This window comes from Pan troglodytes, chromosome 8 (genome assembly GCF_028858775.2).
Source record: "Pan troglodytes isolate AG18354 chromosome 8, NHGRI_mPanTro3-v2.0_pri, whole genome shotgun sequence".
NCBI classification, from domain to species: Eukaryota; Metazoa; Chordata; class Mammalia; order Primates; family Hominidae; genus Pan; species Pan troglodytes.
The window spans coordinates 13,477,029-13,499,757 of record NC_072406.2 but is presented as its reverse complement, the minus strand read 5'-3'; the positions used below and the strand labels follow the sequence as shown (position 1 = coordinate 13,499,757).

The 22,729-nt window shown below is 47.5% G+C and overlaps 1 protein-coding gene and 1 long non-coding RNA gene across 11 annotated transcripts in view; one reads left to right on the top strand and one right to left on the bottom strand.

Annotated features, from left to right (window-relative positions):
• DIP2C (disco interacting protein 2 homolog C) overlaps positions 1-22,729 on the top strand; it is a 436,795-nt gene that overhangs the window by 17,841 nt on the left and 396,225 nt on the right. The gene's annotated exons all lie outside the window — the stretch shown is intronic.
• On the bottom strand, positions 8,211-20,863 carry DIP2C-AS1 (DIP2C antisense RNA 1). Of its 4 annotated transcripts, XR_010146754.1 has the most exons (4): positions 20,715-20,863; positions 20,451-20,602; positions 19,470-19,782; positions 18,604-18,682 (listed from the first exon to the last, which is right to left on the bottom strand). It is a non-coding gene; the product is annotated as a DIP2C antisense RNA 1 (long non-coding RNA). The 4 variants fall into 4 exon arrangements; XR_010146756.1 differs by lacking the exons at positions 18,604-18,682; positions 19,470-19,782 and adding exons at positions 8,211-8,467; positions 9,140-9,232 and having other exon boundaries at positions 20,451-20,863; XR_010146753.1 differs by having other exon boundaries at positions 18,244-19,782.

The window sequence follows — 22,729 nt, the reverse complement described above, 5'->3', positions numbered from 1 at the left end:
TCCGTCCGTGCGTCTGTGGTCTGTTTCCTCCGTCCGTGCGTCTGTGGCGTTTCCTCCGTCCGTGCGTCTGTGACGTTTCCTCCGTCCGTGCGTCTGTGGCGTTTCCTCCGTCCGTGCGTCTGTGGCGTTTCCTCCGTCCGTGCGTCTGTGGCGTTTCCTCCGTCGGTGTGTCTGTGATGTTTCCTTCGTCCCTGCGTCTGTGGCCTGTTTCCTCCGTCTGTGCATCTGTGACATTTCCTCTGTCCGAGCGTCTGTGGCCTGTTTCCTCCGTCCGAGCGTCTGTGGCCTGTTTCCTCCGTCCGTGCGTCTGTGGCATTTCCTCCGTCTGTGGATCTGTGGCGTTTCCTCTGTGAGCCTGTGGCCTGTTTTCTCCGTCCACGCTGGAGGCCGTCGCTTCTCTCTAGTCACCACTTACTGATCGCTGTGTGCTGAGCCTGTGTCAGGCGTGTGGCATGTGTCCCCTGTGTGGCAGGGGTTTGCGTGACACACAGGGACACACGCTCGGGGAGCCGCAGGGATGGGGTCATAGCAACGTAGCGGAGCCCTCTGTCTGAGGGGCTTGGTGCCCACCCAGCTCTTCCTGAAGCGGCCTCGGGGCAGACCCTAGCTCTGCTTCCTCTCCTGGAGGCACCTCATGAAGTAAATTAAGCAAATCCAAGGTAGGAAACGGTTTTGAAATGAGACCTGGTTTCAGGTGTGTGTGGTCATTTCTCTTTACATGTTTACTTCATATACCCTGAATGATATACTTTTCCACCTGGTATAACAATTAATTACCAGCCATTACTGGTACAAAATTCCATGAAGGATATTTGAGGAAGGCATAGTCTCAAAAACATGCTTTATTTTCACAGCTGTGATTTGCATGATAAAGCTGTCAGGACTGTGACTTTCTTTTGTTATCTTATTTTTATTTTTAGACCCTTGAAAGGAAGTTATTTAGTGATTACTTAAAATTGTGAAAATAATCTAATGATTAGAGAATCTCATTAGAACAAGTATTATATTTTCTGTTCCTTATGTAAATGAAATCATCTTAATCCAGGCTGATGTTGGCAGGAATGGTCACGTTTAAAATGGCTAAGATGTTAATGTGATGTGCAGCCGTCCCCCTATGTTGTCTCTGGAACATTCCAGAACATCCATCTCAATTCTCACTTGTTGACACCCTACCCTGTTTTGTGATTATTCTTGTTTGCATCAGAATTTTGAATCCACGTACCTGAGATGATACTTACGCATGCGTGTACACATGCGTGTGCATGTGTGTATGCGTATGTATGTGCACGTACGCGTGCGTATGTGCATGTGTATATGCATGTATGTGCGTATGTGTGCATGTGTACGTGTGTATATGCATGTACGTGTGTGTGCATATGCGTGTGCACGCATGCATGTGTGTATGTGTGCATGCATGCGCACACATCTACACACACATACATGTTCATGCGTGTGTACACGTGCATATGTGTACACGTGTATGCGTGTACATGTATGAGCATATGTACACATGTGGACGTGTGTGTGTATGCATGTGTGTGTGCACAGATATGCCTTTTCCTTTCATACAGGCTGTTTTGAGTATTGCTGTTAGGCAGTGACAACTTTCCGTTTCCTCAGTCAGAAAATGGGTAGCTCATCATTAATAAAGATGAACATTCAATATCAGGAATCCCTAAAAACAATGGAAATTGTCATATTAAATGAATAAATTCCAAAACAAAGATAGTGTTCTGTACTGTGTGTTTACATTGAACTTTCTTATAAACATTGGTATGAATGTTTCCCACTTATTGGAAATCACATGACTAGTTTAAGCTGAAACGTGGAATATTCTGTCTTCAGATCACTTTTGCATATTTATGATTGATCTGTTCTGTTCTGGACGCTCTGAAAACCACTCGGTCTTACCCTAGCTGGTGCCACAGTTGTGAGAATTCAGGGAAACAAGGTGTTTGCCAGTTTAAGTATTTTAGATGTCAAGCTGCCTCTTACCTGCATCATAAACCAGTCTTAAAGAAAGACACAGTGTGACTTGTAGTGGATTATATCAGTTTTATTTTCTGTGGCTGAATCATCACTCTACATTGTGAATTAATGTTATTTTTTGGCTCCTCTTCATAATGCAGGGAGGTTCTCCAGTGTTGAGTGCAGGTTCAGTGAAAGCGCTAACACTGTTACCACGGGCTTAAACGGACTTGTTTTCTGAGGCGATAACCCTGGAGTCAGGCATTCAGTGTCTGCCCATCCCTTGGTTCCGAGTTCTCGGTCCCCTCTTGCTCTCCTCCCCCCGCACCCCCTTGCTTCTGTCTTGTCTTCTTTTTGACTAACAGGCCCTCTGCAGATGGTGTGTTGGGGGCCGGGGTCTGCTGTGAGTCTTTGATAACCTTGGGAAAGAACTTTTTCTTTGGAGCAAGACCCCTCTCAATAAACTTTCAGTAGCCCAACTATTGTCTGTTGTGTGAACTATTTGTGGAAAATGCTCAGCATTTTTCCTTGGATTCTGGCTGATCTTTCTCCACCTGCCAATTTCTCCTCAGTTTGCCGTGTCTGTACCGTAACCAACCCTGTTCCAGCCGCGGTTACATGTAAAGTAATTGAAGCAGAGCTCTGCAGATGAGAGAATGTGTGTCGCCCCCCGAGTTCCCTTCCTGGCCTCTGAGTGTGAGTTGTGTTTTGTTCCGAGGGGTGACTCTGAGGCTCCTGGCCCCTGTTTTGGAGCACCCCACACCAAAGTGGGTGTAAAATGAAAAAAGGGTTTATGCTATATTATTGTAATTCATGGAGCGGATGATAAAGATGCTTGAATCTGAACAGCAGCTGAAAATGAAGACATGTTACCAGTTTGGATGTTGGATGACCTTCTTGAAAAAAGCTTTTGTCATACTTTAGAAACTGTGCATGTGCTGTTTTCTATTTCATACTTAGAATCTGTACAGTATGTGTTGTATGAATGTGTTGTATGAGCGTGTTGTGTTGTATGTGAGTGGCATGGGTTGTATGTGTGTTGTATGTGCATGTTGTGTTGAGTTGCATTCATTGTATGTTTGAGTGTTATGTGTTGTATGAGTGTGTTGTACATGTATTTGTGAGTTGTATGTTTTGTATGTTGTATGAGTGTTGTGTTGTATGAATGTTGTGTATTGTATGAGTGTTGTATGTGTATGTTGTATGAGTTGCATGTATTGTATGTTGTATGGGTTGTATGTTGTATGAGTGTGTTGTACGTGTTTGTGAGTTCCATGTGTTGTATGTTGTATCAGTGTTGTGTGTTGTGTGAGTGCCTTGTACATGTATTTGTGTTGAGTTGCATGTGTTGTATGTTGTATGTGTTATATGTTGTATGTTGTATGAGTGTGTTGTACGTGCATATTGTGTTGTGAGTTGCATGTGTCGTATGAGTGTTGTATGTGTATGTTGTGTTGTGAGTTGCATGTATTATGTGTATGCAATACACATATATGTTGTATGAGTGTTGTGTTGTATATGTTGTATGTTGTGTTGTGCATGTTGTGTTGTGTGTGAGTTGCATGTGTTGTATGTGTTGTATGAGTGTGTTGTATGTGTATGTTGTGTTGTGAGTTGCATGTATTGTCTGTATGTTGTATGAGTGTTGTGTTGTATGAGTGTTGTACATGCATGTTGTGTTGTGAGTTGCATGTGTTGTGTGTGGTACGTGTATGTCATGTTGAATGTGAGTTGCATGTGTTGTACATGTGCTGTATGAGTGTGTTGTATGTGTATGTTGTGAGTTGCATGTATTGTATGTTGTATGTGTTGTGTTGTATGAGTGCATTGTATGTGCATGTTGTGAGTTGTGTATGTTGTTTTGTATGAGTGTTGTGTGTTGTATGTGCATGTTTTATGAGTTGTGTGTTTGTGCTGTATGAGTGCATTGTACATGCGTGTTGTGTTGTATGTGAGTTGCATGTTGTCAGTGTGTGCGTTGTGAGAGGCGGGGGCATCTGCATGACTGCTCCTCAGCAAGTCCTGCCTTGCAGCCCCTTCTGAGCGTGCGTCCTTCCGAGTAGCCTAGAAGCAGCAGCATGTTTGCCTCTGCCCCTCCCCAGGAGGCTTCAGCCAGGTCCTGTGCTCCGCCTGCCGTGGGCCATCTGCCTCTCTCGTCTCTCTCTCGTCGTCCTCCTGCGCCTCCTCCCAGTCCTGAGTAGCTGGGATTACAGGTGCCTGCCACCACGTCTGGCTAGTTTTTGTATTATTAGTAGGGATGGGGTTTCACCAGGCTGGTCTTGAACTCCTGACCTCATGTCATCCGCCTGCCTTGGCCTTCCAAGGTGTTGGGATTACAGGCATGAACCACCGCATCTGGTCCGTCTGCCTTTTAGTTACAACCTGTGTGTTTTCTGTTTTAAATTTCATTTTTCCAGGTCAGAGCAGTAGTTTCTTTTTCGTGGTGTTGCTGTGAATGTCTGTTATGATTAGGAGACTGGGTGGGTGCCCTCTCCCTGGTGCCTGGCTCTTTCAGATGAGGTGGGGGTCAGCTTAGCTGCTTCTGATTTTGGGAGGCGCACTGCTTCTTGGGGCAGCTTGCCGGCCGGGGGCTGCCTGTGGTATTTCCTGGGGAGCTACATCTGTCCCCGTAGGCCTGGGGAAGTAGGCAGGCCCTGACTACACGCCTCAACACACGTGCCTTCCACCAGCCCCCAGGCCCACGTCCAGACCCCAGCTGCGTCCTGTGGTAGCCAGTTCAGCTGCTGCCACCACGGCTATTGAACTTTTAATAGCTGTGCGCAGACAGGCCACGGGCAGACAGGCCACGGGCAGACAGGCCACGGGCCGACCTAGTGGCTTTGCTTCCCCCCAGTTCTATGTTACCTGTGTGCAGAAACCGGCTGCTCCCGGAGTCCTGCAGGCTTGGTTTCCCCGGCCCCGACTCAGGCCACAGGATCTCAGTCTTGGGTGATTCTGCTGCCGCGGGCCGGGCTCTGGGTGCCAGCGGATTCCCCACGCGCGGTGTTACTCCCGTGTTCACATCAGTGTGGGAGGGCGGTGAGGGAGGGAGGCGGGGACGCTCTGGATTCTTCTCCCTGCTCCTAATCAGCTCTGAACACAGACCAGCCGTTCGCCTCGTTGCTTTTCCAGGGATGTTGTGAGTCTTTCGTGGGTAGGGAGTGATGCCCTTTGCTTTCTTCTCGCTTTCCCGGTAGGTGCTGAAGGAATAATTAATAATAATAAGGCCAGTTCGGAGAAAACAAAAACTCACAATTACATATGTCACCTGGACTCGTATTATTCCAGATAGCCCTTCTTTCCCACGAACTCACAGCCGCTCTTCCTTCCTCCACCGTAGCCACGTGTGGAGGGAGAGCTGCGGGACCTGGGCCTTTCCAGGGTGCTGCCGGCCTGCGTTGGTGACGGCCAGCGCTGAGAAGTTAGAGCACCCCATAAGCGCCACGGCAAAGACTTCGGCGTCTGTTGGGGGAGGAAAGCGCTTCTTTGAGTGATTTCCACTTGATTATTTACCTCTTATCAGCAGATTGTGTGGAAGGATGAGTGAGTTCAGTGTAAGATTTATGGAGTGTTCCTGTAAGAGATAAGCCTGGCTCTTGTTTTCCTTTCGATCTCGTATATTTCATCGGGTTCGTTTGATTGATGTGTTTTGTTTTGGGAAAGCGGCTGAGGAGGAGTCACGTGAGTCTTTGCTCAGGGATTTTCCAGTGTGGGAATCTGGCGCTGTGGTTTCGCGTAGCGTTTGGTTCTGGAGGATGGAGGACAATGTCCCAGTCCGCGTGTGCCTCGTCACGTGGCGGCGAAAGCATGGATTCCACGAGTCTTTTGCTAGAGAAAATCCAGGCGCTCCCCACCAACTGTGTGTGCTTTCCTTTTGGAAATGTCTCTAACTCATATACTGGACTTAGAGTTTATTTAGTGTTTCTTATGTGAAGTTTCCTGGAACTACTGAAAATATTTTCCCTGCTAGATGATCGCGTTACTGGACTCACACAATTAAAACTTTTTCTTTAGATTACATAATTATTTATTACCTATCCCCAGTTTTTCTTTTCAGTTAAAAAAGCACCACCTAGAACAATGTCCTAATGATGCCACCATGATTAGTGTTAGAATTTAGCTGTAGAGTGAGGTTAATAATGAATTAACAATCACTAGTATATAATATAAAGCACGGTTAAGGTATATATGTATATTTTATGAACCATCCAAAGTAAAAAATAAATTAGGGTCAAGAGAACTCACAGGTGCAGAAGTGTTATTTTTATTTTCTGTTTTATTCAGGAAATTTAAATCTTTAAAGCTGTTTTTGTTTTGTTTTGTTTTTTTAAATTTCAAGGTCAACTCCAACAGAATTGATCTGTTCCTCAGCAGACCTAGGGGAGAGTACAGGTGCTGAACAGACCTGGGTATCTGCTAGTCGCGATTCAGTAGATATTTTCTTGTTAGTTGGTAATTAAAACATCGTTATAAAGGTTTTAATGTACTTTTTGAGCTTTATTACTATATATTCCTTCAGGAGTCTGTGAGAACTCTCTACTTTGTTTTTTCCCGTCTATTTAGTATTAAGTTAGGAGTTTTAATTCCTTCTACCCTGATATTTATTTAAAAATTCCCTATATATTTGTAGATATATATTTGGTTCATTTTAAAATGCTTGATACATTAACATTTTAAAATATCAAAAATATTTCAGAATATACATTTTTTAAAATGTAAAAAGTAACAGTATAAAAAATTGAGATACATAAATTTTAAAAAATCATCGTTACAACTCTTAGTACCAGTGATTTCTCTGTAGCATTATAACGTTGATTAACCCGGACATATAACAATGATCAATAGTGTTAATGTGTCGAGTGTATAACTGGGCTTATGTGTGTCATTTTATTGGATGATTTATTAACCACATGAAACAGCCAGTGTTACGAAAAGGGACGTTTGAGGTTTAAAGCCTTGCCTGGGTCCCGCTGGGGGTGAGGTGGGTCTGGGCCTACCCAGGACTGCTGATAACAGAACACAGCGGACTTGGTGATTTTTAGTCAAGAACTCACAGAATTACGGTGAATCTCCCCAAACCATTCCTTCTTTTCTCTCTCCTGGAGCAAAAGAGAATTGTTAGGTTCACGTGTTGTGTCTTGTGAAGGTTTATCGATTGCAAGACCCCAGAGTTTGCACAAAAGGCAGATGGGAGTTTCTGTGTGGAGATACCCTGAGCTACGTTGAAAACACTGGATCCTTTGTGTCCGGGCTTTTCCCCTTGGCACTACAGATGCTCTGGCCCAGAGGAGCCTTTGTGGGAGGCTGTCCTCGGTGCCTGCGGTGCTGAGTGTCACCCCTGCCTCCCACCCTCTGGTGTGGCCTCCCGGAGCCCTTGTGGGGAGGAGGCTGTCCTTGGCACCTGCGGTGCTGAGCGTCAGACCCCTGCTTCCCACCCTCTGGTGCCATCAGCATCCCTCCTCCCAGTAGAATCGCCCCTGCTTGAGAGCCGCTGCCTTAAGTGGTGGCGTGAGACGTGCAGGTTTGCGTTTCTTCATTAGGAGTTTTAAATTTCTGAAAATCTAGTTGTGATGACTGTGAAACATACCTGGATGTGGACCTTCGAGTAGACAAGCTTCCGGATCTGTCATGGCACACGCATTTCAACCTGCCCAGGCGTAAATCCGCATACAACTTTATTTCTCAGACATCTCAGCCTTTTCGAGGCACGGCTCCTGCTGTCTTTGCGTAGCTACTTATGCCTCTAAATGCTTCTGTGTGCTGGAAGCTGCTGTCCTGTCCCTGCTTCCTGGGATGCAGGGCTGTGGAATTTCTGCTGTGTTCCACGAAGGGTTAAAGCATTCCAGGGAAGGAGATTCTGAGATCTCCCTTTTTAAAGACACTTTTAGTCAGGGAAGTGCTTTCCAGCCATGTCCGTCTGTTCTCTCCTGGGATGGACAGGGCAGCTACTGTCCCTGTTCCCGAGCCTCAAAAGCTGTTACGAAGTTCCAGCCAGGCCTTTACTTTCCCAATCCTATTTCAGCTGATCTCAGCCTTCCCTTGTAGATCTTTCTATTCATTTAGTTGGCATCCTTGCTTTCTTGTACCATCTCCCAGTTTTCCACAGTTTATTTACATTGGACATAGAATTGCAACAGAAACTCACCCATGCTGAGGTAGGGCTGCCCCAGGGATCTCCCCCTCTGCAGACCAGGCTGCCCACTGGAGAGTGGTATCACTGGGTCACGGTCACCATCTGCCCCAGCAGGGTTGAGAGTGTTTAGAGTCTTTCCTGGACATAGAAACCCTTTTGTGTGACGTTCAGATAAAACCAATCAGCATGTTCTGTTAATCAAAGAGGTCGGAGCTGAGAACCATTAGCGTACATCCACCTCTCCCGAGAGTGTTCACGCCTCTTCCACGTGGGGCTAGGCTGCTGCTGAGTGTGGTTCTGCTGGCTGTGGGTGTGGCCTCTTTCCTCAACCACAGCCATCGCAGGCCTGCCACAGTTTTGGTTCTTCTAAAAGAGAATAGGCAACACAAGAGAAATAAGATAAGTTAGATTTGAAACCTTTAAAAATTATTTCCTCAAACATTGTATATATTTTCTGCCCATACCTAATTTGATAACAATTTTAAAAAGATGAAAAAGAAAAAAAAATTCCCCCATATCAAGTCTTTGAAAGGCATCCAACTTAGTTTTCATCCAATCAATTACTCTCTCTTTGGAGTCATATTTTATTGGTTTAAGTAATGTGTAACAAGTACACTGGCATAAACAGATTTAGGAGCAAACACAGCTGCTTCATGATTAGCGTTCAGCTCGCGGGGCCCAGCTGTGGGGGTGCAGCCTGTGCCTGCCTGTGCGCCAATAGAGCTGGTCACCTTGAGCATCCAGGAGTGTCTGGGTGAGTGAGGTCTGGGCAAGGCAGCATCCGTACACCTGCGTAGTTCTCACTTTGTCCGCGTTATCTGGCAATGCCACAAAATTATCAAGTAAGTGTTCTCCAAGTGCGTATTCACTTAGCGTTTGGAAAGTGCATAGGTACCTCATACAGCACCTTCAGGAGGAGCTAGGAACCCAGGAATGAGAGCAGGTGTGAGGCCTGTACTCTTTGTGTATAGATAAAATATGCATGTGCCTATCTGAGGGCAGAAAGTTAGATTGGGGTCAGAATGTGGAAGTCCTTACCTGTCAGATACTAGGAAGCCACTGAGGGCTTCGGAGAGAATCGTGCCTTTGATGTGCGGTATGCTGTGGAGCCACGGGGGACAGGCCAGGCTCCTGCGGGGCACTCGCCATGGCGAGAGGAGGAGAGAAGGCAGCCAGTGAGCTTAGCGATTCAGTGCCTGGGTCAGGAGGGGAAGAGGGAGTGCAGGAAGGCAGATGAAGCTGTCAGTCTACACCCTGAGGTCGGCGTTGTGCTTTGCTGGAAATCAGGAGGAGAAGCAAGTGTGGACCTGATTCAGAGATACTTAGAGACATCACCGCAAGCTGCGAGTTTGGAAATATGGAAGGAGGCTTGGGGAAAATCCGGACCAGGGTGGATTTGGGAGCCTCCTACATAGAAGTGCAGGTCAAGGAGCCAGAGTGTGAGGTGTGCATGTCGGGAGAGAGGAGGCCAAAGGAAAGCCCACATTTGGAAATGGAGGAAGGGTCGGAAGACCCAGAAAAGGCCCCGCTTAGAGTCCAGAGAAGAGCTGCACGGTGCAGTTCCCTAAAGCCCAGAGCCGAGAGTTTCCAGGACAAAGTCCCAAGTGTTGCTGAAAACCAGGGAGTGGGACTCCAGCTGGAGGCAGCGAGGGGAGCCTGGTGGCCCTGATTCCTGGGAGCAGCCAGAGCCTGGGGGTCACGGCGGAAGCGGGTGAGAAGCGCAGGGAGCAGGTGGAGATGGTCCTTCGAGGCCTGGAGCCTCACACGGGCAGCCAGCCATGGACCAAGACACAGCTGGGGAGGGGCCTCAACCCAGAGCGTCTCCAGGTGGAGGAGGGAGCCAGGAAGGGCAAAGGTACACGGAAGAAAGGGGGCAGGCATGGAGCCAGGTCCCCAGGGAGGCTGCAGTCTTCTCTCTCTGTTCAGGGACTGGTTGTTGGTTATTCTGAGTTCTCAAAGTCATCCACTCTGTGCGGTCCAGAGAAAGATCCCAGGGGCCTCAAGCCTGGAACAGGCCTTGTGCTTTTCCGAACACTGTGCGTGTTGACTCAGGGTTACTGTCAATGGCTAATTCTAGTGTGTCTTTTGTTGAAGTCTGCAGAAAAGCCTCAACCAGCACCAGCTTTTGAAGGACTTACAAAACTTCTGTTCTTCTGATTCTGGGATTTTTGCCTGAAATGCCTCGTATATTTTTGGCTAGGTGTTGTTAGCACTTGTGTTACGGCATTTGGAGCTCTGTATTTTTGTGATGTGCTAGCTGTGAGGATGTTTAAAATTAGATTCCTAGAAATCAGGTTATAGGAGCTCTCGGCCACGCTTCATGGGTTATGTTTTGACACCTCATAGTGGATCCCGTTGCGGTGGCTATTCTTAGTATTTGTGGAACACCTGACTCGTGATGCTAGGAGAATGTTATTTGTTTTCTTTGTAAGCCTAAAGTCTAATGACCTTGTAGAGTCTTTATACCCATCTCTTATAAATCAGCTTTAATATGCTTGAAAAAGTCCTCATTGTGCCCTTGAAAAGCAGGTGCACATTTAAAAAGTCATCCTTTTAAAATCCTTTTCTCCAGTCTGTGCCCTATGTCTGTTTCGTTTCCTTCACTGCAACATCATGAAACAGGGACAAGAGCTAGAATCTGTTTCATACACAGAGCTTGAGACAGGGACAAGGGCTAGAATCTGTTTCATACACAGAGCTTGAAACAGGGACAAGGGCTGGAATCTCCATTTCATACACAGAGCTTGAAACAGGGACAAGGGCTAGCATCTCTGTTTCATACACAGAGCTGAACTGGGCTGAGCGACCTGCTCTGCTGACGTCTGTTTCTGTCATGAGAGGGAACCTAGGCCTCTTGACTTTTCCTTTTGTACATTTTCAAAAAGATTATTTTTTCCTCTCTCTGGTCCGGTCTGCTGTGAGATTCTCTCCTAAGGCTGTTTCTTTGCCTTCCATTTTGACAACTATGATTTAGTTTCCGAGATGATGAAAGGGTAGTAAAAAGGCCTGGGAAAGAGAAAGCAGGAAGGGAAGGAATTATCTCATGATTTTAGTCAGAAGGAAATCACTCAGACAGAAACGCTTTTACAAGTGGTCAGATCCCGGGAAGTGGGATTGAATAAGTGGCATCGTATCACACAACCCTGTTTTACATTCTTGCTGTTGCCAGGGGTAACGAAAAGAACGAGTATATTCATTCCGAGGTCAAATATATATCTTTGCTGACTCTGACTATAATTAGCAGAATTCGTTCAATTCAAGTTTGAGAATACCTTTACAGAAGAGGGTCTTCAGGCATGTGTGCCTATTTCTATTCGTATGTTCACATGTATTTGAGTATGAATGTGTGTATGTGTGCTGTGTGTGAGACCTCATTATTTGAAATCAAGAAATGTGCAGTAAAGTAGAGTTTATTAATTACAAGAAGTTACATTTGGGGGATAAACCACTTTGTATAGAATTGAATAATGGGGTCTTTGAGGGGTGTATATATGTATGTGTGTTTGCATTTATGTGTATGAAAGTGTGTATTGCATGTATATGTGTTGTGCATGTATGTGTCTTTGTACTGTACAGATGCATGCATGTGTATATGTGTGCATGTGTATTTGTGTTGTATGTATGTGTGTGCATGTGTTACATGTTTAGGCATGACATCGCACACGTGCAAATATGCATGCATGGATGCTCCTGTGTATATAGTTATAAATGTATATGTGTGCATGTTATGTGTATGCATTTACATATGTTTGTGTGTGCCAGAATGTATATGCATGAACGTGTATGTATATGCATGTGTGTTTGAGTGTTGTATGTGTATGTATGTGTTACGTGTTGGTATTATGAATGTGATTATGTGGATGTGTGTGCATGTGTGAATGTGTGTATTGCATGTATGTGTGTGTGTGCATGTGTGTGTGAGATATGTGTCTGTGCATGCATGCATGCATGTGCACATTTGATTTGTGAGTCCTCTCTGGGAGGGCCATGTTCCTGGAGAGAGTGCATGGGATCCTCCGCTGTCCTCTCAGGGAGAGAGATATTTTAAAGGTTTGAGCCATTAGGTAAACACGCCTGATGTTCTATAAAATATATATTTACATATACCATTGGGGTTAAATATATGTTAAATGGGTGCAAAGCTGTTATATTGCATTAAAAGTCATGTTAATACTTCCTTGTTAAAGGCTTTGTGAATGATTTCCTGCACATGAAACATAATACACCACACAGAATTACAGTGGGTCAGTGGTGATATTTGCCAGGAGGTCTGGCTAATGATTGGTATTTCTAGTTGCAGACATGCAGTTTGAGCTTTTCTGGACTTAGAGGAGGGTCACTGACTGCCCACTGAATGATGCCAGCATCTCTGCCTCATTCTGTCGGCTTCATCCAGAGCTGGGACAGCTGCTCTCAGATGGATTGTATTTTTCTCTCCATAAAGATCTGCAGCATTTGTTAGCAGTCCAGTAGCAGACCCAGCGGCAGGTCCAGGGGCAGGTCCAGGGGCAGGTCCAGCGGCAGGTCCAGCAGCAGGTCCAGGGGCAGGTCCAGCGGCAGGTCCAGGGGCAGGTCCAGCGGCAGGTCCAGGGGCAGGTCCAGCGGCAGGTCCAGGGGCAGGTCCAGGGGCAGGTCCAGCGGCAGGTCCAGCGGCAGGTCCAGGGGCAGGTCCAGCGGCAGGTCCAGCGTCAGGTCCAGTGGCAGGTCCAGCGGCAGGTCCAGCGGCAGGTCCAGCATCAGGTCCAGGGGCAGGTCCAGGGGCAGGTCCAGCATCAGGTCCAGCGTCAGGTCCAGCGTCAGGTCCAGTGGCAGGTCCAGCGGCAGGTCCAGCGGCAGGTCCAGCGGCAGGTCCAGGGGCAGGTCCAGCGTCAGGTCCAGCGTCAGGTCCAGCGGCAGGTCCAGCGGCAGGTCCAGCGGCAGGTCCAGGGTCAAGTCCAGCGGCAGGTCCAGGGGCAGGTCCAGGGGCAGGTCCAGGGTCAAGTCCAGCGGCAGGTCCAGCGGCAGGTCCAGGGGCAGGTCCAGCGGCAGGTCCAGGGGCAGGTCCAGCGTCAGGTCCAGTGGCAGGTCCAGCGGCAGGTCCAGCGGCAGGTCCAGGGTCAAGTCCAGCGGCAGGTCCAGCGGCAGGTCCAGGGGCAGGTCCAGCATCAGGTCCAGCGGCAGGTCCAGCGGCAGGTCCAGGGGCAGGTCCAGGGGCAGGTCCAGCGGCAGGTCCAGGGACAGGTCCAGGGACAGGTCCAAGGGCAGGTCCAGGGACAGGTCCAGCGGCATGTCCAGTGTCAGGTCCAGGGACAGGTCCAGCCAACTTTCCACATGGCCCATGTGAAAATGTACCCACTCCCTTGCATTTTTTAAAGCAGTAGTTATTAGTAGAGCCTATTGCCATTTCTCCTTGAGTTCCTCACAGTGGATGTTAAGCATTTGCTTTATTAAAGCAAAGTTCCATGCTCTTTGTGCTAAGTCACCTCTGCCTTTCTGTGAGAGGCTAGAATTGGGATCAACCCTCAGCTGTGCCAGAGCCTTGGTACCTGTCTCAGTTCTGGAATCTACTCTGTCCTTGTTGCCTTCCATGCACCGACAGCCGTCTGTCTTCCTGTCACTCCTTCAACACGGAGTCCAGCAGTGTGCACACAGGTGAGCCTGTGTGGATGCTGGTTTCGTAGGATCTTATCGGGACCTCACTCATCTTTTCACTAGGAAATCAGACACTGCAAAGGACTTACAGAAAAGCCCAAAGAAGCCGTATTGATAGAATCATAGAGACAGAATTATATAACCATAGGAAACGGCATTGATTATCATGAAATGTGCACTTACGTGTGGCATAGTAAAACATCACATTTGAATACCGCACTGGGTAAGAGCTTGGAAAAGAGATTATGAAAGTATAACTGGCTCTGCTCTTGTATGGTGGGACATGGTAAAGCGATGCCTGATACTGTATAGAATGGAACAAACAGGATAGAATTATACAGAGTAGTGCAGAATAGAACGAATAGTAGAGTGTTCGATAAGGTAGCATAGAGTAGAAGAAACAGTGTAACATATAGTATAGTATACAATAGGAGAAATAGTATAGCGTTATATAGGGTAGCATAGAAGGAACAGTGTAACATTATATAGTATAGTGTACAATAGGACAAATAGTATAGTGTTATATAGGGTAGCATAGAAGAAACAGTGTAACATTATATAGTATAGTATACAATAGGACAAATAGTATAGCGTTATATAGGGTAGCATAGAATAGAAGAAACAGTGTAACATTATATAGTATAGTATACAATAGGACAAATAGTATAGCATTATATAGGGTAGCATAGAATAGAAGAAACAGTGTAACATATAGTATAGTATACAATAGGACAAATAGTATAGCGTTATATAGGGTAGCATAGAATAGAAGGAAGTGTAACATTATATAGTATAGTATACAATAGGACAAATAGTATAGCGTTATGTAGGGTAGCATAGAATAGAAGAAACAGTGTAACATTATATAGTATAGTATATAATAGGACAAATAGTATAGCATTATATAGGGTAACATAGAATAGAAGAAACAGTGTAACTTATAGTATAGTGTACAATAGGACAAATAGTAGAGTGTTCTATAGGGTAGCATAGAATAGATGAAACAGTGTAACATTATATATATAGTATACAATAGGACAAATAGAGTGTTCTATAGGGTAGCATAGAAGAAACAGTGTAACATTATATAGTATAGTGTACAATAGGACAAATAGTATAGCGTTATATAGGGTAGCATAGAATAGAAGAAATAGTGTAACATTATATAGTATAGTATACAATAGGACAAATAGTAGAGTGTTCTATAGGGTAACATAGAATAGAAGAAACTGTAACATTATATAATATAGTATACAATAGGACAAATAGTAGAGTGTTCTATAGGGTAACATAGAATAGAAGAAACTGTAACATTATATAGTATAGTATACAATGGGACAAATAGTAGAGTGTTCTATAGGGTAGCATAGAATAGAAGAAACAGTGTAACATTATATAGTATAGCATACAATAGGACAAGTAGTATTACATAGTCTAGAATAGAACAAGTGGGATCGTATTGTAGAATATACAGTTGAACTAATGACGTAGTATTGCATAGCATAATGTAGTCTAGATTAGAACACACAGCATGGTATTAATATTACATAGCGTGGTGTGCAGTAGTAGAGTCGCATAGCACAGAACAGAGAGGACAGTGACTGTTACATAGCATAGTGTGGAATAGCAGAGTCGCATAGCACAGAACAGAGAGGACAGTGAGTATTACGTAGTGTAGTGTGGAATAGTAGAGTCGCATAGCACAGAACAGAGATGGCAGTGACTATTACATAGCGTAGTGTGGAATAGTAGAGTCGCATAGCACAGAACAGAGAGGACAGTGTTCTGTAGCACTGCTGCAGGATTTTTGCTCTTTAGCTCAGCTGGGTCCGGGTTCTTGTCTCACAACCAGGAAGAAACAGACACGCGGACATCGAAGAGTGAGTGCAGTAGAATTTATTAAGTGAAAAGGAAAGGTCTCAGCGAAAAGAGGGGTCCTGAGAGCAGGTTGCTGGTTGCCCCCTTCCCAGTTGACTACAAGGGCTTTTACATAGAAGCTGATGGGGCTGGGCTCCCTGTTTGCATAAGGAGCGAATTTCTGGTGGCTCCACCCCATTCCCCCATGTGTATGGGGCCCTCAGTCTGCTGTGAGCATGTTTAGGCAAGCCCCCTGAGCAAGTTCCCCTATCTGCACAAAACATGGGCTGGAGGCTGTCTGGGACCCTTCGCTTACTGTCTGCCTAAAGCAAGCTGGCTAACTCCTTTCAGTATAGAAGAAAATAGTATAGAATAGAACAGATAGTTCAGTATTATATAGTGTAGAATGAAACAGTATAATATTGTATCGTAGAGAACGGAATAGTATAGAATAGAACAAACTGATCATAGTAGTGTAGTATAGAATAGTAGCCTCGCGCAGCATGGGGCAGTGTTGTGCTCCATACTACAGAGTATAACCACCAGGAGAGCGTTCTTCAGTGGGGCGTCACTGGCCCTTCATATTTCTTTAGTTCTATGAAAATGAGGACAGGGAGATAAGAGGGGGAGGAGGTTGGCTTTCTTACTTTTAAGGCACTCATTACTTCCTGGGGATCATTTGATGGTCCTCTTTGGTAGTGTTCTGTGAAGCAGTCTGTATACTCTGTGTAGGATGAAATGAGATGTTTTCTGTAAACAGTTGTCTCATGCCTGGCACATGGCAGAGCCTCCGTGGATCTTGCTGTTGTGAATACACTGATGACTTCTCTACAGTGCCCTCCACGCTATAAATACTGTGCATTGTAGGAAGTCCGGGCCTTTCCAAAGGCTGGGTTTCATTTTAACAAAATTGGAAAGCTGTGCATATTTGGAATGGCCAGATCATCCTGCACCTAAATGACTTCACCTGTCCAGCTGGGTACAGAAACAGGCTTCTGTCTTTTGTCCCATTCTTTCATCTGGCAGTCTCTTCTGAGAAACCTTGACTTTGTTGTCAGAAAAACACTGATTAGCATGAGATCAGATAGCAGCTGTGAAGAATGAAAGCGTCACTACCAATCTCCGGCAGCGTCTGATAAGGAGAGATGCACCTCCCTGCGTGCTGCCAAGGTTTATGGAGCGGAATTCCCTGACGCCACTGCCCTCACTGCCTGTGCGTGCATCTGCTGTGGGGTCATTTCCTTATTGGACTTGGCTGGGGACCTCCTGAGGGGTGGATGGGTCAGGACTGGGTAATTTGGGGAAGGTATTCGTGGTGTTCCTGTTTGCAGTCTGTGTCCCAGTTGGAAGAGATGCTTTTAGTGCATCCATTAATCCAGACATGATTAGCAAGGGTGTCTCTCCCAGGTAAGAGTTGGTGCGTCTCTTCTGAGTGTCTTTCTCAAGTCTGTTACAAAGAGAACTTTGGTTTCTCAAGGTTTAAGAATTAATGTCAAAGAGCAATTTAGTGTTCTTTTTGAGTCACCAGCCTTGCTGTGGATGATTGCTGAGTCCTCGGAGGTTAGGGCCACAGCACAATCGGTGGGCCGTCTGTTCCCCACCCTGGTGGAGACTTTCTCACCCAAAGAAATGCATTCTGTTAGCATGTCTCAATTAGAATATTTTAGTAGGAGACAGAGTTATGGCTCTTGTTTTAATTTGTAGTGGATGATTACTGTAGCAGGATCAAGGTTGAGACTTGCAGCGTAGCTCATGTAAAGCATTGATTTTAAACACCCAAAATATATTGCCAGCTTCGTTGCCGTGGCTCCAAGGGACTAGGAATGCATATGTTGTTTTTTGTTATTATTTTTTATTTTTATTTTTGAAACAAGAGTCTCGCTCTGTCACCCCGGCTGGAGTGCAGTGGTGTGATCTCAGCTCACTGCAACCTCCACTTCCAGGGTTCAAGCAGTTCTTGTGTCTCAGCCTCCCGAGTAGCTGGGATTACAGGCACCCGCCACCATGCCCAGCTAATTTTGTATTTTTAGTAGAGACGGGGTCTCACTGTGTTGGCCAGGCTGGTCTCAAACTCCTGACCTCAAGTGATCTGCCCACCTTGGCCTCCCAAAGTGCTGGCATTATAGGCATGAGCCACTGTGCCTGGCTGCCATGACCATTTTAAATGTGGCATTGAATATCTGCCTTTTTTTTTTAAGGCAGTACAGATGTCACCCCTCACACCTCTGTTCTGGGGCTGGTCTGGGCTGGCCAGGAGGGCTCCCAGGCTCGAGGCCGCGTCTGAAGTGTTGTTGGACAATGTGGAGCTGTGACCCCTTGGTCTTTGGGGACGTGGGGCACCTTGAGATGCCCACAGTCTTGCGAGGGTTTATGGCTCAGTGTGTGGCTGCCGCGAGGCAGCTGTGGGCGGGGAGGAAGGAGAGCAGGGTCCATCTGTCCTGGTGTGGAAAATGCCCAAGAAAGTCAAGAAATGGTACAAAAAATCGTCATCTGCCCTGGTGCCATTTCTGTTTAAAAAAAAAATCACTCTGCGTGCGGTTCTGTGCTTGAGGAGGATAGAAAATACCTAGAAAGACGCACAAAGTGTTCTCATGGGGTCAGCACCGGGAAGTGGGATGGGAGGCTTGGGAGTGTGTGGAAAGGAGGACATGGTGTTATTCTGTTCTGTTTTATTTGGTAGAGCAAGTGATCAAAGTGAAGCTTGAGTGATTGGTGCAGCTTGGCCTGGCCATGGGTAGATCCCAGCATGTCCCGCCTCCCACTGCAGCTCCGTTTCTCGGTCGAGGATGAGACAGGTGGCCTGAGGCTGTGGGCGGAGGAGGGGCAGCCCGGTGTCCCCAGCAGGTGATTGTCCAGGCTGTTCTTGGGCCAGCCTGAGGGAAGGGGTGGAGGAGAGCTGGGAGGGTGCACAGTGCGCCCCGCCCCACCCCGGGACTGGAACTCAGTTCTCAGCCTCGGGCTGGGAGGTGAGCCCAGGCTGCTGTCGGTGGAGGAAGATGCCGAGGAAGATGCCCTCAGGATGGAGGAAGATGCCAGTGGAGTTTGGTCAGCAGACAGCGTGGTCTTTCCCGCAGGGGATACGCAGTGCGCCCACTTGCAGGAAAAACGCTGCTTTAGTTTTTGAATTTTGCTCATTCTGTTTATCGTGCTGCTCATGCTAAGATTTGGATATTGTTGGTAGGAATCAGTGTCAATTGCATACAGTTGACTCTTGTACCACACAAGCTTGAGCTTTGTGGGTCAACTTATATGTGAATTTTTCCAACCAAACTCAGGGAGAAAATACAGTGTTCCTGCCATGTGAAACGTGTGTCGGAGGGCCGACTCTGTACACGCAGGTTCGGCAGGTCCACTTGTGGGGCTTGAGTGTGCCTGGATTTGGTGTCCATGGGGTCCTGGAACCGACTCCCTGAGTACAGTGAGGCCGTTTGCAGTAGCAGGTGGTTTCTTTTGTGGTTTCCCCATTGGTTTTGCCCCACACCATCTCTCTCATGCCACAGCTGCTGCTGCTGATGACTGATGACCTGGGCGGGGGATGCCAGGCCCCCTCTCAGCTCAGGCCACTTCCTTGGAGAGACTCCTGTGCTAGGGGCACCATTTAGCAAAAGTCCTGATTTTGGGATACGGAAAATTTGGGGGACGTGAATTCACTCAAATAAACGTTCAAAGTTGGCCTCAGAGCCTTGCGTTCTTGTTTCATAAAAGACGCACTTTTTGGGGGAAATACTGCTTAACAACATTTAACTGGAAAGGCACTGAAACAAAGTTAAGCTTTTTTTGCATAATACCTTCACGTGGATATGGATTTTCATACAATTGTAATTGTTACTCATACATTCTACTAAGTCTTCTGCTATTTTTACTTAACGACTTAACATACTTGTTCATTCAGTCACGAGTTTGGTTGTTCCACGGTTTGCTGGGGCCTCCCTGGGACCTGAGCACAGTGCTGGGGATGCAAAAGTAGGTGGTTCCTGATGGGATCGTGTCCACGTTGGTGGCTCTGCTTGTAAGGAGTCCACGTTGGTGGGGGAGGCCGACTGGTGACCGGAACCCACGCTGTGACGCCATCAATGGTGTGATGCAGGTGAGGACAGGGTCTGTAGATATGCGTGGAGGACGGTGGTCCCAGACCTGGGCAGGTGGAGGTGCCCCTGAGGCCCCCAGTGGACATTGACTGAGTGTGGCGAGAGCTGGCCAGGAGAGAGTTTGGGAGGTGTGGGAGAGACAAGAGCAGGAGGGGTGGCAGGGGCTAGGATGGAAAGGGGCTTCTGCAGAAACGGGGGCTGGGGCCTGAGCCCTGGCACCGGGAGAGATGGAGAGAGGGCAGTGCCGGCTTTGGAAGAGAAACAGCCAGAGCTGTGTAGCCTCGGGGTCCTGCATGGACACACCCTCAGCTTCCCCCGTGAGGCCCACGAATCCCAGGGGGAGTTTGTGTTATGCCACGGACCTCTCACAAGTGGGGGCCGAGGCAGAACTGAGGACATCTGGGTTCCGTGGTGGATCAGCCAGGATTCTGGTTGCAAATTACAGAAAACAACTTAAACTTTTGCAGGGAAGTGAGCGTGAGGAGGGGTCAGCCCAGAGCACTCTGGCCAGAAGCCATCTGGGCTCTAAGGCTGGGAGGCCCCTTGCCAGCTCACGTGCTGTGGAATGGCTTCCCTGCCTCCGGCCCTTGGCAGGTGGAAGGTGCTGCCTGGCAGCCCCTGCAAACTGAATGGGCCCACGCCCCTCCTGGCTCTACATCCCATTCTCAGGGACACGGCTGTCATGGGGGGACCAGCTGGGGCAGGGGAAGAGTATAGGGAACCCAGTAGAAGTGGCCATGGACTCTCTTAGGAACGATAACCGGGTCACCTACCATAGATGAAGATGTTGTCGGCCTGTGTTCTTCTCGTGTTGGTCTGGGGCATGCGGCTGCCGTGGGCTGGCGTTATCCACAGCCCCGGTCTGGGGCTTGCAGTGGCTGTGGGCTGGCGTGGTCCACAGCCCCGGGGACCATGGTCCCTGGCCCTGAAATCGCATCCGGTGCTGTGTCACCTCGGGCCAGCTGTCTCCTGAGGGGAAGGGAACAGGGAACAGCCCTCCCCGTGTGGCCTCCCCAGCACCACCCACCCCCCAGGACCTCCAGTGTTGACTCTGCTGGGGTCTTCTCTCTCCTGGGGGGTCCTTGTCCCAACGGGAGGACTCCATGGGCCGCAGGAGGTGTCAAGCTATTTTCTCTCCTGGAACTGGGTTGCTGGCAGCTCCCAGATGCAGGAGGAAAGGCTCAGAATTGCCTTCCTAATAAGGAATTGTTGATGTGAACTTTGGACGGCAAACACTGCTTACATTTCCTTTTCCATTTTGATGTGTTAATGGTGTGCGGCAACGCCGTGACGCACGGGGACGCAGGTGACGGGCACCCCCCTGCAAGGGGACCATGCACCTGTTTGATAATAAGGCATGCTTCTCTTACTGCAAATAAAAACTTCAATGGTTTTCTGCCAGAAAGACCCTGTCTTTTATGTAGGATACATAGAGGATCATTTGGCAAGTGATTGGGGATTTTGGGTTAGACTAAAAATAAATTAATTTCATTTTATAGCACACTGAACACATTTGAGTTAATTATTCATTGAGAATTTGAATAGCACACACTGTTCTGACTTCCGACTTCCCCCAATGAATGGCATTTGCTGTAACGTGACAAAACCCTGAGTCTTAGAATTATTGGGTAATGTGAAAAAAGGAAAAGTTGGTTCTCTGTTGTTTTGCTTTAAGGAAATTATATTATTTTACAGTCATTTAGTTTTCTCCTTTCCAATAAGAAAAATTGCTTTCTTACTACCTGAAAATTCCTGAAGGTCAAGGGGACACACCCTGCAGTGCATTAAAAGCCACCATCAAATGTGGACGTGGACTCAGTTTCCCTCTGTTCTCTCCCACCGTCAAATGTGGACGTGGACTCAGTTTCCCTCTGTTCTCTCCCGCCGTCAAATGTGGACGTGGACTCAGTTTCCCTCTGTTCTCGCCCACTGTCCAATGTGGACGTGGACTCAGTTTCCCTCTGTTCTCGCCCACCGTCAAATGTGGACGTGGACTCAGTTTCCCTATGTTCTCCCCCACTATTCAATGTGGACATGGACTCAGTTTCCCTCTGTTCTCACCCACCCTCAAATGTGGACGTGGACTCAGTTTCCCTCTGTTCTTGCCCACCCTCAAATGTGGACGTGGACTTAGTTTCCCTCTGTTCTCGCCCACCATCCAATGTGGATGTGGGCTCAGTTTCCGTCTGTTCTCTCCCACCATCAAATGTGGACGTGGACTCAGTTTCCCTCTGTTCTCGCCCACCATCCAATGTGGACGTGGACTCAGTTTCCTTCTGTTCTCTCCCACCGTCCAATGTGGACATGGACTCAGTTTCCTTCTGTTCTCGCCCACCATCCAATGTGGACATGGACTCAGTTTCCCTCTGTTCTCTCCCACCGTCAAATGTGGACGTGGACTCAGTTTCCCTCTGTTCTCTCCCACCATCCAATGTGGGCGTGGACTCAGTTTCCCTCTGTTCTCTCCTACCGTCAAATGTGGACGTGGACTCAGTTTCCCTCTGTTCTCTCCCGCCATCCAATGTGGACGTGGACTCAGTTTCCCTCTGTTCTCTCCCACCATCCAATGTGGACGTGGACTCAGTTTCCCTCTGTTCTCTCCCGCCATCCAATGTGGACGTGGACTCAGTTTCCCTCTGTTCTCTCCCACCGTCCAATGTGGACGTGGACTCAGTTTCCCTCTGTTCTCTCCCACTGTGAACTGTGGATGTGGACTCAGTTTCCCTCTGTTCTCGCCCACCATCCAATGTGGACGTGGACTCAGTTTCCCTCTGTTCTCTCCCACCGTCAAATGTGGACGTGGACTCAGTTTCCCTCTGTTCTCTCCCACCATCCAATGTGGACGTGGACTCAGTTTCCCTCTGTTCTCTCCTACCGTCAAATGTGGACGTGGACTCAGTTTCCCTCTGTTCTCTCCCGCCATCCAATGTGGACGTGGACTCAGTTTCCCTCTGTTCTCTCCCACCATCCAATGTGGACGTGGACTCAGTTTCCCTCTGTTCTCTCCCGCCATCCAATGTGGACGTGGACTCAGTTTCCCTCTGTTCTCTCC